Genomic DNA, 13,455 nt, shown 5'->3' with positions numbered 1-13,455 from the left:
TTGGCATCAGGTGGCAGGACCATATCTCCAACACAGAAGTCCTCGAGGCGGCCAACATCCCCAGCATCCCCTACTGAGCCAGCGGTGCTTCAGATGGCTTGGCCATGTGAGCTGCATGGAAGATGGCAGGATCCCCAAGGAGGCATTGTACAGCGAGCTCGTCACTGGTATCAGACCCACCGGCCGTCCATGTCTCCGCTTTAAAGACATCTGCAAACGTGACATGAAGTCCTGTGACACTGATCACAAGTCGTGGGAGTCAGTTGCCAGTGATCGCCAGAGCTGGCGGACAGCCATAAAGGTGGGGCTAAAGAGTGGCGAGTCGAAGAGACTTAGCAGTTGGCAGGAAAAAAGACAGAAGTGCAAGAGGAGAGCCAACTGTGTAACAGTCCCGAGAACCAATTTTATCTGCAGCACCTGTGGAAGAGTCTTTCACTCTAGAATTGGCCTTTATAGCCACTCCAGGCACTGCTTCACAAACCACTGACCACCTCTAGGCACTTACCCATTGTCTCTTGAGACAAGGAGGCTGAAGAAGAAGAAGAAGAAGATCTCATGTTGAGTCAAATAGTCTGGTTTGGTCCATATGCTAAGTGTGGACTCTACTAGGTACAAAGTGTACAGATGATATAATTTGTAAAATCTTTTTATTTGATTTAGAAAAGTGTTCAAAGAAAATGAAAAAGAAATAGACAATTTTTAATGCTCCTAGGATTTTGCTCCTTGGTTAGTGTCCAGGAGACTAAACTTTAGCTCTTAGAGATTCCAGGGTATCTTTGAGAATTGGCAACCCAAGCAGATGCATGAAAATATTAAAATGAGGGAATACAGTTTTTGGTCATAACTCCAGGAACAGCAGCATCAATGTTTTAAATATATCGAAAAAAATTCGCACAGTTTGGAGGCTGCTTTCATCCTCCTGCTCCATGGTCTCCTACAGTATGTTTTTGGTCCTGTTCCATGAAAATCCCTGGTTAAAGCCAGGGAGTTCATGTCTGGCATGCAAATGACCTCGGGACCAAAGAGTCATTGAAGGTTTGGAAACCATCTCCTGTCCTACTGCAGATGCAATAAGTTTGCCTTTCCATTTTGACCCAGTATATTAAGGAGAGTCCAATCAAGTGGAGATAGAGCATTTCTAAAAGGGTGTATCAGTATATCTTAGTGAGAAAATTAAGAAATATTATAAATGGTCATAAGGCACAGCTCTGTCTAAGCCAGGAAAGGCCATTGCTCAGTTAATAAACATTTACTGTTCAGATAAACTAAAATGTGTGCTTCTTGGATGGCTTATGTGTGGTTACTGGAGTCTAGATTGGGACTGCCAAAATGTATGTTTTCATGGAAACATTTACAAACATCATATTCTGTGCTGTCAGCTGTCCTAGAACTAGACCTGAAGTGTTAACATTAAAGTTATACTAAGGTACTCAAAGCTTCTGTTGTAAGAATGTTAATATGACGTGATATGTAAAAGAAAACTGTGCTAGGTTCCAGTAGGCTATTTCCCAGCTGGCATATGGAAGCCCCCTGGAATGATTGGCTTTTTTGTACAATTTTAAGTCTTTCCAGAATACTCTACAAAGTCCACTGTTGATGCGATACACTCAGGTGGGAGGTGCCATGGTTTTTGCACTAATACACAGGAATGGTATGAACCATCTGAATTGTGCTGGCTATGGACAATCTACTTCCTCAGTGTTGACTGCAAACTACATTCAGAAATACATCTTAACTGAATATTCAAAGTCATCTTAAAACTTGTTCATATAAGTCAGCTAACTTCTATTTTCAGGTTTTATGCAGATAGTTCATCAAACTCATTCATTAGGTTCATGATCTGGGTGTTCTTGCTACATTCATATCCCTGGATGTGGGGAAGGCTTTCACCAGTGGGTTAGGTGGAAATATATTTTTTATTTTACTCAAGAACTGCTTCTTGAGTAAAATGATGACTATCCATCTCATGTGGTTGTATTGAGCAGTGGAAAGTGTCAGCTTGACTGAGTTTGTGGCATTGTTATAAAAGTGCTTCCATTTTTTGTTAAATATTTTTGAGTACTCATTTAGAGTGTGGAAATGGATTCATGCTGGAAGACTGAAAATTTCATAGATGCTGGACTTTGTTTTTTTTGTTGAAAGTTCACTGAAAGGACACTGCGAGGTCTTGTTCGAAAACAACCTTTACTGGGAACCACATGCCGGAAGCTCAATGAAGAACAGAAATCTTGGTGACTTGGGGGAGATGTTTACAAAGAAGTGACATGCCAAGATTTATGAGGGTCAGGAGGTAGTTTCGCTTCTGAGATATTGTTTTGATTGAGTTGGGGTGTGGACAGTGTTGAAAAGCAATTGGTTTTGTAGCCTGCTAAAAAGAAACCCCCAGCTCACCATTCCTATACCTCTCTAAGAGACCCTGAGAAATCCAGAGTGTCAGTTCCTCTTTCTCTACCTCTTTGAAAAAACCCTGTGAATCCAGAATGTGATATCTGAAACCCCTGATGCCACATTTTTCCTGGAAAGCCTACCAGACTAATTTTCAACATCTCCAGAATGAACTCTTCTGAAAAGATCCCAGTGACCCATCTCTGTGTACTCGGACACCAGACCAAAAGGGACAAATGACATCCTTACAAAGCTTCTCTTTTTTTCTTCAAGAATTAGCAAGTATTTGGCCAAAGTATTCTGTTTTTGTCTTTTTTTGTAAAAGGCCTTTGCAGAGAGAATTTCTTTATTTTTTTCAGTGTGTGTGTGTGTTTGTGTGTGGGGTATTTAAAAATGGAACTTTCATATTTCAATTTGTGTGTTAATGCTTTGCTCATTACTGGATAAGTCTTGCTTTTATAATAAACTGAAAATTTTGTTCTTTCGTAAAGAAACCTAGTTCTGAGATAAAGAGTAGAATATATGATTGACCGTATCAGTAACTGGGTAAACATTTAAAATATATGTTGTGACCTGTGGAGAAGTGGAACTAGAAAAGACAGTGCACTCTTCCTATCTCAATCATATCAGTACTCTCACTTCAGAGATAGAAAGTTGGGAATGAAGTCACATTATGGAACAGAGTCCAGGCTGATACTTCAGTGTACTATTAAGGGAGTGCAGTATTGTCAGAGCTGCTGTGTTTCAGATGAGGCGTTAAAACATCTCAGCCAGCTCAGGTGAAGGTAAAAGATCCCATGCCACTATTTGAAATACTGCAGAGCCTTCCAGCTAATATTATGCCCAAAACCACACCACCAAATGCAGACTATCTGGTCATTCATTCATTTGCTGTTTGTGGGCAAATTGAATGCTGAATTTGTCTGCTAAACAAAACAACTGCTCTTCAGAAGCAACCTATTGACTGAGGATGTGATAAGGTTGTATATGAATGTAACTTCTTTCTTTGTCCCAGCCTTTTCAGTTTGTGTCTTGGGACAGGACAGTACTGTCCTCTGCTGTTCTGTCTTTCACCCTGACCTTGGAAGTGTTGGCTGAGGCAATTCATAGTCATCATACCTATCAAAATTAGAACAGTCACTTTCTGTGAAGAGAAGATTACTCTGTGTGTGTGTGTGTGTTATATTTGTTTTAAAATTAGGAATCTAAGAATGCATGGAACAGGAAAAAGTAATTAAAGTATTTCAAGCCTGCTACCCGACAGAATATTTATAACATATTTCATTGTGGGGATGTCCCTGTGACATACTGCAACAACCTTCACTTTTGTGCCATCAGCAAATTTCCAATTTGTATTCTCTACACTCATAACCAAATCATCTATACATATAGAGAAAAAAAGTGGGTGCATCATTGGCCCTGGGGTACACAACTTCCATTGTTCTCTAATTTCCTGGTTTGTCAGTCTTTTCATTGCTGATTTATTTGCATTGTTGCCATGTCTAGTCTAACTCTCATGAACACTCAGTCCTAAGACTGTGCAAACAATCACAATAATCAACATTCTTACCCAGTGACTCAATTAATCACCATCAATTCTGATTCCACGATAATAAACATGTTGATTAAAAAAACACAATATTGTGTCTACCATACATGACGCATAATGGCACTCTGGGAAAAAAATGAACTCTCATTGAGTCACATTTAAATAACTCATTCCCACTTCTGGGCTGTGGATTAGGCTGCTGACATTACTCATGGTTTACTTTTGGTAAACCACTAAATTCCACTAGGTGTCTTATATTTCTGCCTGATTCAGTTTATGCCTTATTTATGTATTTTATGTATTGTTCGCAATTTAGCTTTTCTTTACAATTTTCAATTCTGTTCTTTGCTTTCACAAGTTACTTCTTTGTTTTAGAGGGATACGGTCCCCAGAGGTGCAGAAGGTTTTAGTTTAGGCAGGCATCAAGATCGGCGCAGGCTTGGAGGGCCGAATGGCCTCTTCCTGTGCTGTACTGTTCTTTGTTCTTTGTTTTTTGTTCCTTTTTCATGCCAGTTACATTTAATGTTACTTTTCTTCCCTTTTTGTGATTTATGTTTAACATTTTCCTTTAAATTCTTTTTTTACACGTTGTTCTGGTTGTAGCAAGAGGACAGAGAAGAAGCAGGAAAAGGCATGAGAGAGATTCAGTTATCAAGATATGCCAACTGAAGAAGGGCAGGGCAACAGAGAGAGTAAGACGTAATGAAGTCAAACTGTAAGAATCAAGAAAATATAAGAAGTGAAATAAAGAACTGCAATGTAGGCTCAAGGTAATTGATGAAAAAAGACAGTAAAGGGCTAAAAGGGAGAAATGCTGAGGCAAAGAATGCAAACACAAATTTTTTTTGTAGTTAAAAAAAAATTGTCACTTAGATTCATTAATTCAGATCTTTTAATTGATTAATTTGAACTGCCCTGTCTTTCACTTTGGTAAACTAAAATTAATCTAGAATATATTAAAGATCTGAAGTCTGCACATACTTCCTGTCAATTTTTTCCATTATAAATTTCTATGTCTTGTCATGCAGGCCCCCACCTGCCAAGAATAAGGCACATTAATTTCGCCACATGGACATTAAATTTCAAATTGTTGTTGGGAAGAGGAGAAGGCCTGTTACAAGGAATTGCCAGGCCCCTGGCCGGAAAGACATTTTTGCATATTAGCAGACAGTGTTGGAACAAAGGAGCTATCCCCTGCTCCCATACAATACACAGAACCGACTCGGTCAAACCTGTCAGTCATGTGACTTCCCTGCTGGCCAACTTGGGGAGTTTTAAGTTGCAGAGACAGTCTTTGAACTTGGAGAAGGCTCTTTGCTCCTGGACTGAAGAAGACTTCCTGTCTGCTTGTCTGCTTGCATTTCTTTCTCACGGAAGTGAAACCCCCTGAAGACACATGAACCCCAAGAGAGAAAGGTCTCCAACGGTGAACAAGGTTTAAGAAGGATACTGGGCACCAACGAAAAGCAAGATTTACCTACAATCAAGGACTACAGCTAGCTCGAAGCACAGTAACAAAAAAACCCTCTTCAGAGATTTCCTCAAACCTTTCCACTTTATTTTTCCTCTGCTCTTTTCTGCCTTTATTTGCATGTGTGTATCGCGTATGCATGCTAGTGTAGGCGCATCGTGTATCCGTAGGCATCAACTGAATTAGAGTTTAAGTTTTAATAAATTTCAATCTTTCTTCTTTAAACCTATGAAAGCCTGTTTGGTGCTCATTTCTTTACCTTATAATTGGAAAGCGGTGAACAAGGATTCACCTTGGGGGAGTTAAAAACATAAATAAAAACAAGAAATGCTGGAAATACTCAGCAGGTCTGGCAGCATCTGTGGAGAGAGAAGCAGAGTTAACGTTCCAGGTCAGTGACCCTTCTTCAGAACTGTTCTGAAGAAGGATCACTGACCTGAAAAGTTAACTCTGCTTCTCTCTCCACAGATGCTGCCAGACCTGCTAAGTATTTCCAGCATTTCTTGCTTTTAATTCAGATTTCCAGCATCTGCAGTATTTTGCTTTTATTTTAGGAGTTAAAAACATGGTGTGTTTCAAAATTAAACCCTGTTACAGTAAGACCAGGTGAAGGCTGAAAGGGAACCATAGACCTCTTTCTCACCTGGTGTAACACTCTACATTGCTAATGGCTCTGCCTATGTGAGCTTGCCACAGTGTAACTATACTCTCCTACCAGTGGAGGTGTTGGAGTGCCATCACATCACCTGCAGACTGTACTTGATCTTGATTCTCCTTGTGCAGTGCATCACATTTACCTTCCTAAATTGCAACAGTGACTACACTTCAAAAATTCTTCATTGACTGTAAAGCTTTTTGGGGCATCCTGAGACTGCGAAAGGTCTACAAAAATGCAAACTTTTTCTTCTTTCTTCTTTCTAAAAGTACCAAATTACATTTAAATCATTCATGCCACATATCTACATTGCCTATTGTATTGCGATGAACAGGTTTAGCAGGGAGCTGGGAAATGCAGTGGGTTAGAATAGTATTCTTTCATCTCTGAGACTTGGGGCTGAATTTTACCAGCCACTCAACGCCTGGGTTGCAGCCTGGACCACTGACGTTGAGATGGGCCCGCCGCATATTACCGGCGGCGGGGGAACCTCGGTGCGCCCCCCCCACCCCTGCCGCATGGCAACAGGCTCTTCATCTAAATATGTAAATGCACAGAATGATATGTTAATTGACCTACCTGCAGGCGGCGGCCATCCCACGCCGATTTTATGGCCGCCGTTCGTGCTTCGCGTGCCTTCAGAACTCCATATGGAGTTCCGAGGCGAGAACCTGGTGGGGAGGGGGAAAGAATAAAATTTTCAGGGTGGGGGCAGTGGGGAAAACAATTTTAATAGGCTGTGGGGATGGTGCGAAGCGCTCTATTTAAATCAGTCCCCGCGCATAATATCGCGGGCCTTATCTTTTAGAGTTCTGTGACTTTAGTAATTTCATTAAATATTCTATGAAAATGAGCTCTGACTGTATCTGTTCATCATAAGAGTAGGTATTCTGCAATAGGGAACCATCTGGAGTTAGTATTCATATTATTCTGCCTGACTCATCCAGGAAACTGTCCAGTTTACTAAACACACTGGGTTAAAATGCAATCATCAAAATGTTATGAAAATATAGTTGCACGATATCTGATGTTCTGAAATACAAGGGATGATTTTAGCCCTGCTTGCTTGGCAGAAACCGATTAATGTCTCACACCAATCCTGCAGACGAGAGAGACACCTTCCAGAAACCAGCGTGTTCCTGCTTTAAATGTGCAGATCAAGCTCCAATTGTGCAGATCAAGGCCTGACTGCTATTTTAGCTCTGAGCCTGTGCAGGGAAGGTGTCTTGAATTTCCCGTCAGGTTCACCTGGCGGGAAGAGGAGTTGGGAGCAGAAGAGATCCAAAAAAATGTAATTGTACTTTTTTTGGCTTTCTTTGTGGGGCCAGAGGAGCTAATGAATTGCATATTGAAGTGTAGTCATTGTTATGATGTAGGATAACAATTTGTGCCCAGCAAGGTCCCACAATTAGAAAATGAGATGTGACCAGTAAGTCAGCATTGGTAGCATTGTTTGAGAGACAAATGTTGGCGGGACTAAAGGAGAACTCCTCTGCTTTTCTTCAAAAAGTGCTATCGAGCTTTTGACATGTATCTGAAGAGGCAGTCAAGACCCTGATTTAACATCTCATCCAAAAGACAATGCAGAATATTTCAGTACTGTACACAAGCATTAACCTGTATTATGTGCTCAACAACAATCTGCATTTATATAGCACCTTTAACATAGTAAAATGCCCCAAGGCGCATCGCAGGAGCACAATCAGACAATAATAAACACCAAGATAGAGACAGAAGGATGGGTGACCAAAAGCTTGGCCATAAAGGTTATGTTTTAAGAAGCATCTTAAAGGAGGAGAGAGAGGTGGAGAGGCACAGAGGTTCAGGAGAAATTTCACAGATCAGGGCTTAGGGGAAAGCAGCTGCAGCAACAGCCCAATTCATTGCACCATGGTTGGCTCTGCTGCACAGGGGAGGAGTAAAATGTGTGGGAATGCAATAGTTATAGGGGATTCAGTTGTAGGGGGAATAGATAGGCATTTCTGTGACCGCAACCGAGACTCCAGGATGGTATGTTGCCAAACTGGTGCTAGGGTCAAGGATGTCTCAGAGCGGTTACAGAACGTTCTGAAGGGGGAGGGTGAACAGCCAGTGGTTATGGGACACATTGGTACAAACGACATAGGTAAAAAAAAAGGGTGAGGTCCTAAAAGCAGAATATAGGGAGCTTGGAAGTAAGTTGAAAAGGTAGTGATATCAGGATTACTACCAGTGCCACGTGCTCATCAGAGTAGAAGTAGCAAGATATATCGGATGAATACATGGCTGAAGAGATGGTGTGAGGGGGGAGGGTTTTAGATTCCTGGGACATTGGGACCGGTACAAACTGGACGGGTTACACCTGGGCAAGACAGGGGCTGATGTCCTAGGGGGAGTATTTGCTAGAGTGGTTGGGGAGGGTTTAAACTAAAATGGCAAGTGGATGGGAACCTTTGCAAGGAGTCAGAGGAGGGGGGAATCAAAGACAAGAACAAAAGACAGTAAGGGGAATAAGAAAAGTGATAGGCATAGAAATCAAGGGCCAGAATCAAACAGGGCCACAGTGAAAAATAGTGGGAAGGGGACAAGTAATGTTAAAAAGACAAGCCTTAAAGCCTTTGTGCGTTAATGCGCAGAGCATTCGCAATAAAGAGGATGAATTAATCACACAAATAGATGTGAATGGGTATGATATAGTCAGGATTACGGAGCCATGGCTGCAGGGTAACCAGGGATGGGAAATGAACATCCAGGGATATTCAGTATTTAGGAAGGACAGACAAAAAGCAAAAGGCGGTGGAGTTGCATTGCTGGTTAAAGAGGAAATTAACGCAATAGTGGGGAAGGATATTAGCTCTGACGATGTGGAATCTGTATGGGTAGAGCTGAGAAACACTAAGGGGCAAAAAACGTTAGTGGGGGTTGTATATAGACCCCCAAACAGTAGTATTGATGTTGGGAATGGCATTAAACAGGAAATTAGAGATGCAAGTGATAAAGGAACATCAGTAATTATGGGTGACTTTCATCTGCACATAGCTTGGGCAAATCAAGTTAGTCACAATACTGTAGAGGAGGAATTCATGGAGTGTATACGGGATGGTTTTCTGGATCAATACGTTGAGGAACCAACTAGAGAACAGGCCATCCTAAACTGGGTATTGTGAAATGAGAGAGGAATAATTGACAATCTAGTTGTGCGAGACCCCTTGGGGATTAGCGACCATAATATGATAGAATTCTTCATTAAGATGGAGAGTGATGCAGTTGATTCTGAGACTAGGGTCCTGAATCTTAACAAAGGAAACTACGAAGGTATGAGGCGTGAGCTGGCTATGATGGATTGGGAAACATTACTTAAAGGGATGACGGTGGATAGGAAATGGCAAACATTCAAAGAGCGCATGGATGAACTGCAACAATTGTTTATTCCTGTCTGGCGCAAAAGTAAAATGGGAAATGTAGCCAAACCATGGCTTACAAAGGAAATTAATGATAGCATTAGATCCAAGGAAGAGGCATATAAATTTGCCAGAAAAAACAACAGACCTGAGGATTGGGAGCAGTTTAGAATTCAGCAAAGGAGGACCAAGGGATTGATTAAGAAGGGGTAAAACCTGACTGTAAAAGTTCCTATAGGTATGTGAAGAGAAATATAAGTTCCTTACAGTCAGAAACAGGGGAATTTATTATGGGGAACAAAGAAATGGCTGACCAACTAAATGCATACTTTGGTTTTGTCTTCACAAAGGAGGACACAAATATCATACCAGAAATGTTGGAGAACATAGGGTTTAGTGAGAGGGAGGAACTGAAGGAAATCAGCATTAGTAGAGAAATGGTGTTGGGGAAATTGATGGGATTGAAGGCCGACAAATCCCCAGGGCCTGATGGTATGCATCCCAGAGTACTTAAGGATGTGGCCCTAGAAATAGTGGATGCATTGGTGGTCATCTTCCAAGATTCTATAAACTCTGGAACAGTTCCTACTGATTGGAGGGTAGCTAATGTAACCCCACTATTTAAAAAGGGAGGTAGAGAGAAAGCAGGGAATTATAGACCAGTCAGCCTGACGTCAGTAGTGAGGAAAATTCTAGAGTCCATTATCAAAGATTTTATAGCAGAGCACTTGGAAAACAGTGGTAGAATCGGACAGAGTCAGCATGGAGTTACGAAAGGGAAATCATGCTTGACAAATCTACTAGAATTCTTTGAGGATGTAACTAATAGAGTTGATGAAATGGAGCCAGTGGATGTGGTTTATTTGGACTTTCAGAAGGCTTTCAACAAAGTCCCACTTAAGAGATTAGCGTGTAAAATTAAAGCGCATGGGATTGGGGGTAGTGTGTTGCGATGGATAGAAAATTGGTTGGCAGACAGGAAACAAAGAGCAGGGATAAACGGGTCTTTTACCGAATGGCAGGCAGTGACTGTGCTAGGGATCGGTGCTAGGACCCCAGCTATTCACAATATATATTAATGATTTAGATGAGGGAACTAAATGTAATATCTCCAAATTTGCAGATGACACAAAACTGGGTGGGAGGGTGAGTTGTGAGGAGGATGCAGAGAGGCTTCAGGGTGATTTGGACAAGTTGAGTGAGTGGGCAAATGCATGGCAGATGCAGTATAATGTGAGGTTATCCACTTTGGTAGCAAAAACAGGAAGGCAGATTATTATCTGAATGGCTATAAACTGAGAGAGGGGAATATGCAATGAGACCTGGGTGTTCTCGTACACCAGTCACTGAAGGTAAGCATACCGCCAACAGGCGGTAAAAATGTCAAATGGTATGTTGGCCTTCATAGCGAACAGGAGCAGGGATGTCTTGCTGCAATTATACAAGGCCCTGGTGAGGCCACACCTGGACTATTATGTGCAGTTTTGGTCTCCTGATCTGAGGAAGGATGTTCTTGCTATAGAGGGAGTGCAGCGAAGGTTTACCAGACTGATTCCTGGGATGGTGGGACTGACGGAAGAAGAGATTGAGTTGGTTAGGATTATATTCGCTGAGTTCAGAAGAGTGAGGGGGGAATCTCATAGAAATCTATAAAATTCTAACAGGACTTGACAGGGTTGATGCAGAAAGGATGTTCCTGATGGTGGGGGAGTCCAGAACCAGGGGTCATAGTCTAAGGATACGGGGTAAACCTTTCTGGACTGAGATGAGGAGAAATTTCTTCACCCAGAGAGTGGTGAGCCTGTGGAATTTGCTACCACAGAAAGCAGTTGAGGCCAAAACATTGTATGTTTTCAAGAAGGAGTTAGATATAGCTCTTGGGGCAAAAGGAATCAAAGGATATGGGGAGAAAGCGGGACCAGGTTACTGAGTTGGATGATCAGCCATGATCCTAATGAATGGCAGAGCAGGCTCGAAGGGCCGACTGGCCTACTCCTGCTCCTATTTTCTATGTTTCTATGTTAGATAGCTGAAGCCACAACCATCAATGGTTAAGCGAACAAAGTTGGGGACACAAGAGGCCAGAACTGGAGGAACACAAAATTCTCAAAGGGCTGAGGGTTGTAGGGCTGGGGGAAGTTACAGAGATAGTGAGGCCATCGGAAGGTCAGTACAAGACTGAGAATTTTAAATTCGAGGCATTGGTGGACTGGGAAACAATGTGGGTCAACGAGTCCCTGAATTGCAGCTTGAAAAATTGACCCTCTAATTTCAAATGTAAGAGACAAATTGACACTTAATGTAGTGAGTACCACAAAATGCACAATTTTCATCTATCCCAGTGACGAACAAAGAAAAGCTTTTATATGTTGTCAACGGAATATACCGGCTGTCTGACAGCCATGAAACAACCTTCATTAAGTATTCAAATCATCCATTATACACCCATTTCTGAAATCAAAAGGTCACTGCAATTAAAATAGCATCATATTTGCTCATCTTTAATGTCAACTTCAGATCAAATTATTTTCTTAACTCTATTTTAAAAGAGTAATCTGCAAAGTAAATATTTAGTCTCCAGCATTCAGAACCCTCTTTTCAGCCCCTTAAAGTTGGGTACTATATATAGGATACATGAGTATTGATGTGGTTTGGATAATTTCCAGCAGCTATCTAATCTGTTACTGTGCACTTTAGGTAATTGTATAATACTCATTAAAGGAACGTTTGCCTCCCCGAGGGCAATGTCTCATAGCCTCACACCCACTTTAATGGCACTGGTGCAGATGTAGGAAGTCATCCAGATCATCAGATGGATAATATTCAGGCTAAATAATTTTAAACTCTTATATTATCAACCAGCTAACTTATAACATCCTTCACTTACTTATTCCTGATTACATTCAAAGGCTGCCTGTCCATCTCCTATAAGGAGACAGAAACAAAGCACAGGCTCCTTTAAATTCATTCAGTTCTACTAAGTTTTTTTAAGTTAATGATTTTTGTTTAATAAAGCTTGACTTTGTAAAACATTTTGTCAAATGTTTTAATTCATGCTTTTGTTAAGTATATCAGAAGTGAGGTCTGTCATAACATAAAACGGAAGTGATCAGTATGAACATATAGAGAAGATATAAGCTGTATAACAAATATGCTCACACTAAGGAATAGAAATTGGTTATGGCCTGTTTTTGGGCATAAAACCAATGACGTGCAGACAGCATACCCTAACTGGGAGATGGCTGAAAATTCCTGAGCAGATCAGGATTAGTCTGCTTTGACCAGCTTAGCAGACAAGACCTAAAACAGGCATTGGCCCCTTTATTATAGAAGTATGGGCTTAACGTCTGTTTTGGGCAACCATCAGGGATGCCTGAAAAAATCTTCTGACCCAATATGGGATCAGCTATCTTTCAGGTGCCCTTGGTGTGCAAGGTATTGACCCTGGAAATTGGTGCTTTCTGTACTTTGTGCCTGTTTCCCAGCAGAAACTATGAGGACCAATTTCTCCCCTGAGTTCTCACAATGCTTCATTTGTTTTTATCCTTAAGGATTCTTTTAATCTTTTTGTTTTCTGCAAACCAGACTATATCCCCAATGTTGATGAGCTCATTGGCTTCCAGCTCCAGTCCCTCAAATTGCAATTCGAAACTTGCAATTCTCGTGGGGAAAGTTTCACAAGTTCTTGGTTGGGCTGGGAAGTCGAGATATTTGTGGCAGTCAATTCCCACTGAATCATCTTTTCATCTGAGTTTCGAAACACCTGAAAGATTTGCTGACTATGGGACAAATCAAAGATGAAATAGACTAACTTTTATGACTTGAAATGAATCAGGATTTAATTATTACTTTTCCTCAGAAAAATGAAAAATAAAATTATTTGCTTTGTTCTGGTTTGAATAATTTGTAGTAGTCCGTAGTTTTGTAATATTTAAATATATGAAACTTCAAATAAAAGTTATGTGCCCTTCCTTCTATGCTAATCTAAAACTCTTGATTATTATGATTTTCATGA

Source organism: Heterodontus francisci, chromosome 26 (genome assembly GCF_036365525.1).
Source record: "Heterodontus francisci isolate sHetFra1 chromosome 26, sHetFra1.hap1, whole genome shotgun sequence".
In the NCBI taxonomy this organism is placed as follows: Eukaryota; Metazoa; Chordata; class Chondrichthyes; order Heterodontiformes; family Heterodontidae; genus Heterodontus; species Heterodontus francisci.
The sequence above is the reverse complement of the archived record's forward strand: the minus strand, read 5'-3'. Positions refer to the sequence as shown.